Below are 6,581 nucleotides of genomic sequence, written 5' to 3'. Positions count from 1 at the left end.
CCCCAGCACCACATGCCATCCAGCCCCGCCCCCTGTTGGGCTGAGCTGGCCACACACACACACACACACACACACACACACACACAAATATATAAAATTAAAAAAAAAAAAAGACCCATCTTGGAAAGCTTGGGTTGGAGGAAAGCAGCCTGCTGAGTTAACCCTTCCTTGCCCAGTGATTATAAAGAATAAATGAATTAATACATAATTTAAAATACATTTTGGCACAGAGCATTGTGTAGCACACGTGAGGAGGGAATAATGTCAAGAAGTAACTCTTTCTACTGGAGCTCAAGGGCCTGAATGAGGCCAGAAATAAGAAAGAAATGTGCTTTGGTGACCTTGTAGTGATAAGTTGGTAAGATGGGCATTCTAGGGCTTTGAGTATTAGATCTATGAATAGTTTGTATGTTTCCTACAAAACAGCACCTCCTGACGTTTTGTTCATTTATCATTTGCAGAGCCCTGAAACCAACAAAATAATCATCGAAGAGAGGAAGAGTTGAGAGATACAACTTAAATCAGGTATGGAAGCCAGGCTTAGTAATTAACATACTGCATGTGTTAAGACTGACAGGACAAATTGCAACCTTTTTTTCCCTATTATTAGCACAATATTTTACAATCATATGAGTTTGGTATCTTAGTGTGTGTGTGACTTGCTGCTACAGGAAACTGTTCATATCCTAAAGAAAAATTGACTTCTATGTGTAATTTGAGCCAGTTGTGAGAGCTTCAGTTAGACCTAGACAGAAATTTGAAATAATTAAAATATTAGTCATTATTAAACTATCACATATTCATAAAAGATCTGCTACATGGGAAACTCACCCAAGAAATTATTTTATATAATTGGATAAAATAGGCATAATCCCAAATAGGCATAATCTTTATGGTGCCTGAATTCCAGACAAAGGAAAAACCACAAAAACTATTGTTCACATCTCAACTAATTTGACTCCTTTATAAAAATGTCAGTTCTTGATTTTTAAAATTCTTATAACTTTGGGTCCTTAAAAAGTCTTAGAATGATATAAATGAGGTTAATACATAGTTTAGTACTATGAGGAATGACACCACATCCTATAAAACGTGGAGATTTTGTTCTCACAGCAGACAGCAGATTAGGAACCCAGGGTATTTGAGTTCACTTATCCTCATTCCAGAAGAAAGATTTTCAGCATACATGCTAGAAAGGACATTGACATTCTTAGACCAATTCAGCATCATACAATTAAATTGGCTATATTTAAATAGAAGAAGAAAAATTATGAGGGATTTCAAAACTTAAAAACAAAGAGCTTTGTTTTTTCCTGAGAAAACAAAAGACAGCTGCCTTTTAATTACTCCTGTGCCCATTTGCTTTCTACCAGAGATGTGTTTCAAGTTTGGAATCTAATTAGAAATCTTAACTGAAAATGGCCTTCTTAAAAAGGCAAAAGATTTATATGATCTGAAGAGAAACCAGAGTATGAAAATGGCCTTTTTTGGAAAAGGAAAAAAAAATCTAAACTGAAGCATAAATTTAGACAGGAAAACAGAATTGATAACATTCTAGCCAGATTGAAAATCTCCTGGCCTCTGGGGAACTTCCTATCTGGCTTACAATTGGACTTACAGGTTTGTCTTTCAAGAGAAATTTCATCAATCAAATGAAGAGACTTTCAAACTCTCTAAATTATAATTTTCTCCTCAGTATAAGAACAATTGTTTCTGTGGTCTTGTGGCTGAGATCCAGTACCTGGTACATGGCAAGCAAGCACTCTTCCACCGAGCTACATCCCCAGCCCAAAATAATGTTTTTAAAAGCGTAAAGCATGGGGTGAATGCTAGCACACTGTCTTACTTTTAATGTAATTCAGGACAAATTTTGTAAGTGGGCTTACTCTCAGTTCATTCATCTTTAAGATGGCATTTGCAAATCTCATTGTTCAACATGATTTCTGTCTTATTTCTCTCCTGACTTAGACACTGAGTGGTGTGTAGTAGCATGTGTAGATACACAACATTGTATTCTAGAAACAGAGCATAGAGAGAAAAGTAAAACAAAGGAGGCTTTCAGAATAGATGTTGTAATAATTAGCACACAATATTGCAAATAAAAACACTGAGGAAATGCTTATTGCTTTTGTGCTCTGGAGGCAAAAACTCAAAGGCAGATTACTTAAGCCTTTTATTCAAACTATATAGTTCTTGTATGTGTTCTAGATTCTGCTTTTTCAGATGATAAAATGCCTAGAGCCAATGCAATATATTATTTCTGAATTATGCCTAACATTTTGCATGATGGTACCATGCATGACATATGTTTAATTAATATTTGATTGATTGAGTATGGCTATGAACTAAGAATGCCAGTAAATACATAACCCAAATTGTCATCTCCTATGGTTTATAAACATTATATCTAGTATCAGAGCAAGAGTGGTCATGCTTTCCTGTGAAACATTACAGTCAGTGAGAGTATGGGGGTGTCTTGGTTCACAAAGTCAATTCTCTGATTCTGATGGCAAACTAAACTGGATGAGAACCCAATGAAATTCCCTATAAAATCCACACTGAGCTTTACCACTGAATTTGATTCAATGCTCATCCAACCCACTTTGCAATGAAATCATGGAGAGAATCAAGTTTGTAAACCAAGGCACCCCTGTGCGTTCACTCCCCATGCCCTCCATTCTCTCCTCCCACCAGATTGACCAATTTACGGAAATTCCATGTGGTTAGCTTTTTATCTTTGTTTGCACTCTTAATATTATATTCTTCAATATTCTCTTCTGTTTCCTTTCCCGTTGCTCTTCCTTCCACACTTATTTTCTTTTATCCCTTGTCTCTTTCCTTTTCTTTGCTTCCATCCATCCTCAAACTTTTATCTACAACCTTCTGCATTCATATCAAATACCTTAAAGAAGGATTCTTACATACAGTATTTACTATGAGAACTATCTTACTGCCTTTGCTATTTTGCTTGTTTTTAGGCACTATCTCTTGTTTCCCATTGGTGGAAACTGAATTTGACAGAGACTTAGTGAAAGTCAAACCACATAATATGTTAATGACTCTCCCCTCCCATCCTCTTCTCCCTCCTAGGGCCCACTGCTGTAAAGGCACAGCAGCCTCCGCCAAGGTGGTAGCTTACTTCCACGCCAGTGTCTGTTTCTAGAGGAATAAATGCAGCACCAGTCTGTGACAGCTCCTGGATGCAAACCCATCAACCTCCTGAGTCAAGAGCGCTCTCTAATTGGCTCCTCAGTTCTGGTTTCTATAACTCAGTGCATCAGAAGCCAGGCTCCATAGCTCAGTGTTCTAGATGCCTCAATTCCCAGAATAGGGTCCTCCTTCCTTTCACTGTCAGCCTTTCTTATTTTGGACATTCCTCATGATTTGTGATGTGGATATACTTATGATACTGAAAACTGCCTTGGGGCTGGGAGAGAGCTCAGTAGAATAAGTGCTTGCCTGGCAAGCACAAGGACCTGAGTTCAATCCCCAGGTCCACCAAAAACAAAAAAACTGTGCCTTCACAGGAGGGACACTGCTTCCCTATCACCATTGCAACTCCAAGTTAGCCCCTTATTTGGGATGTGTATTCAGCTCAATCTTAAGTATGCTGGAGACTGGCTCAGTAGTAGAGCACTTGCCTAGCCTGTGTGAGTCCTTGGGTCCCCAGATCCGCCAAGCCAAATCAAACCAAACATATCACACCTGATCCAACTCATGAGTAGATAAAGTTTTGGTGATTTAATTTCTTTCTTTTCTTTTTTTTTTTTTTTTTTATATTTTAGAGAAGGGTCTACAGAGTGTTCAGAGTCTCACTACTAGATCAGACTCATAGTGATCCTCCTGTTTACAGCCTCCCAAGAGCTGAGATTACAGGCACGCGCCACCATGCCCAGGCTCACTTGCCATCTCAGGGCGCCCTCGGTGCGGGGCCAGCATGGCAGGCCCAGGGATCAAACCCCCAGCCTCTGTGCCTACTTGCAGGCGCTTTAATCCACTGAGCTATTTGGCCAGCCCACTAATTTCTTAACTTCATCAAAGATGGGCCATTATCTCAGTCCCTGAACATCCTCCTTTATTCCCTTATCAAATGGGTTTCTGCCTGTGTTTTTTAACTATCTCGTTGTATCTTTTAATTGAATTAATATTATTTGGTGTCAAAATTACACTTCTAGGCCATTGGCTACTTGTTAGATCATATTATAATATAAATAATTAAAGTGAATCATACTATAATATTTACTGACTACTTCTAAAATATTGTGTGTCTTTATCCATTGTGTAAACATTTATGTACAGTAAACTTTGTATGTTTGATGTAATCTTGTTTTTCACAGACGCAAGAAGTTATGCAACCATTGGCCCCAGTTATCCCCTTATGGGCAACCTCTCTCTCCTATTTCATGCTTTTAGAAACCCCTACTTTGTTTCTACCTGTATAATTATGCCTCTTCTACTGATGCTGCATCAGTAGAATTGTATGGTACAAAGCCTTCTAAAGTCGCCTCCTACACATCGTGCTTGCTTCTTACCCATGGTTTGGTTATGAGAATTTAGTCATTTTTATAGTTCAGTAGCATTTCATTTAGCAGACATTACTCGCTCTGTGTGTATGTGTGTGTGTGTGTGTGTGTGTGTGTGTGTGTGTGTGTTAAACAATTTGACAATCTTTTGGGTTGTTTGAATTTGTCTGATTTTTTTTTTTTTTGGCAGAGTTCTTAGAATGTATTTTTGTTCACCTGAAAAATAAAACTTTTAAAAAATATACAGGACTTTTTGAATACAAGTATACCTTGAATGGCTGAATTATAAATAACATCTCTGGTCATGTTCCCAACTAGGACTGGAGCAAATGTCCCAATTCCAGTGAAGGTTTTAGAGTCAGGAGGCCAGCTGGACCCACTAGTGGGCTCCCTGGGCTCTTTGATCCATCCCAAAGTGGCTTGAAAGAGTCCAGAAAGCTGGGATCACAAAGGGGTGGGGTGGGGGGACCTGAACTGGATATTTTCCTGCAAGTCTAAAAGGATTCTTGGAATAAGAGATCAATTTACAAATTATTAAAATATAGCATTATAAATTCACACAATAAATATAAATTATAGGCTATTATTGAAGTTATTTTTATTTTATTTTATTATTTTTTTTTTTTTGCAGAACCAGGGATTGAACTCAGGCCCTTCCCCTTGCCAGGCAAGTGCTTATTCTACTGAGCTATCTCCCTGGCCCCTATTATTGAAGTTATAATGTAGCATTTCAGTTTTTCCCTGTCTCTCACCAAAAATTTAAAAGGTCTCATGGGCTTCCTGATGACTGAAGTCCTAGTCTAAGAAACACCCTCTAAGTCCAGAGACCTGGGGGTATCACCAGCCTACTGGTAGGCTGTGCCAGCTCAGTTGCTATTTTCTTGGCCACCACAGGACATGGCTTAAAGCAAGGCTGTTGTCCTATAAATTTGGGTCAGGGCTAAATAGAATGCAGGCCAGAAAACTGGAAAAACAAAGTGTTTCAGGACCCTGGTGCATTTGTTTTCCTTTTTTTTTAATGCCTCATTTCCCAAAACAAGGAAGCACAAAAGAGTTTGCTATCTTGTCACTACCCTCACTCAATTTCTTAAAAGCAAGTGGCAGAAGGAAATGCAATCCAAATTGAGGAAGTATAATTCTTGCTGCCCCAAACTTTTTGTCTGTCCCTTGGTGCTTGTTACCTCCTCTGTAAAATTATTGGCTACACTTAAGTGTGGCTTATCAGGAAAGATAAAGAAGCCTTTGAACCTTCCCATGGCTAGGGGTTTCTTGAGTGGCTATCAGAGCACAATCCTTTTTGGGTTTTTTGGCAGATCCGGAGATTGAACTCAGGTCCTTGTGCTTGCCAGGCAGGCGCTTGTTCTACTGAGCCATCGCCCCAGCCCCATAAAAATAGAGCACAATCCTTAAGCACAGTAAGTAAGCACAATCTTGAGTTTGAAGCCCAACTACTGGCCTTTCCCACTCTCTAGCACAGCTCAAACCCAGAGTGAATTTTTCTAATTTTTTAAAAAGTCCATGTCAAGGATTTTAAGTGATCAAAAGTTTCATTACTCCTGGGTAAATACGTAGGAGTTGAATTACTAAGACATATGGCAAGGCTATGTTGTCCTTTAGAAGGAGCTACCAGGCAGACTTCCAAACTTGCTATATTCTTTCATTGCTTTCACTTGTAGTCTGTGAGAGGTCTAGTTGGTCCACTTTCTCACCAGAGATTTGCCTTGGTTGTTCTCTGAAATGTAGCTATAGTTATTCAAGTAAATATGTGGTGATATTCTCATAATTTTAATTTTCCTTTTCCTAGGAATTAATGAGAGTATTTTGTTTTTTGTATTCTTATTTACCACCCATACATTATACATATCTTATTTGGTGAAATGTCTACTTAAATTATTTGCACAATTTAATGGGTCATTTGATTTACTCTTATAGAATTCTAAGAGGTATTTATATATACTGTGTTGAAATTCCTACTCAGATATAAATTTTGCTAGTATTTTCCCAAAGTATGGATTGTCTTTGGAAGGTAGGTGCTTAGCATGTGTGAGTACCTAGGTT

At 38.3% G+C, this 6,581-nt stretch overlaps 1 protein-coding gene across 4 annotated transcripts in view; it reads left to right on the top strand.

The window, feature by feature from the left end:
- The window catches only part of Inpp4b (inositol polyphosphate-4-phosphatase type II B), an 872,970-nt gene that overhangs the window by 458,170 nt on the left and 408,219 nt on the right, over nt 1-6,581 (top strand). For all 4 annotated transcript variants that reach the window (XM_023706482.1, XM_004646208.2, XM_012512698.2 and 1 more), the window contains one exon: nt 462-525. The gene's annotated coding sequence lies outside the window, so the exon portion shown is untranslated. The remainder of the gene's footprint in view (nt 1-461; nt 526-6,581) is intronic.

The sequence above is a fragment of the Octodon degus genome, unplaced genomic scaffold (genome assembly GCF_000260255.1).
Source record: "Octodon degus isolate 3935 unplaced genomic scaffold, OctDeg1.0 scaffold00260, whole genome shotgun sequence".
Taxonomy (NCBI): Eukaryota; Metazoa; Chordata; class Mammalia; order Rodentia; family Octodontidae; genus Octodon; species Octodon degus.
Note: the sequence above shows the minus strand (reverse complement) of the source record. Positions and strands in the feature narration are given on the sequence as shown.